This window comes from Petaurus breviceps, unplaced genomic scaffold (genome assembly GCF_028583685.1).
Source record: "Petaurus breviceps papuanus isolate PSGF00001 unplaced genomic scaffold, PetGlider_PUasm1.0 90692, whole genome shotgun sequence".
Taxonomy (NCBI): Eukaryota; Metazoa; Chordata; class Mammalia; order Diprotodontia; family Petauridae; genus Petaurus; species Petaurus breviceps.
The window spans coordinates 1579038-1579409 of NW_027187313.1; positions in this window are offsets into that span (position 1 = coordinate 1579038).

Here is a 372-nt window from a genome sequence, read left to right on the forward strand (position 1 = left end):
GTTAATGGACAGGTCCTCTTTCCTTACTCTCCTAACCTGTTCTCTGGCAGGACTGCAAAGAAAAAGGTGGGTATCTATGCACCTAGTTCTTATTTGCAGAAACTTGGAAAGGATCTTTTACCCCCTTCAATTTCAGTTCTCCTAGGTACATGGACCAGACTGTACCTGGGACATGCAGGGATTTTCTTGTGCCTATACTCTGAAACTTAAATTTAGAATTTAGGGATCTGAGTTAACCCTCTCATACGAGAAAGCTTATAGCCATACCACAGAAGTAAAGGTGTCTTCCTGAAGGTTACCCAGTGGCTTGTTCCTCTGAACCAGGTCCCCATCTCCAACATAATCAACTTTCTGAAACCTTAAAATCACAGG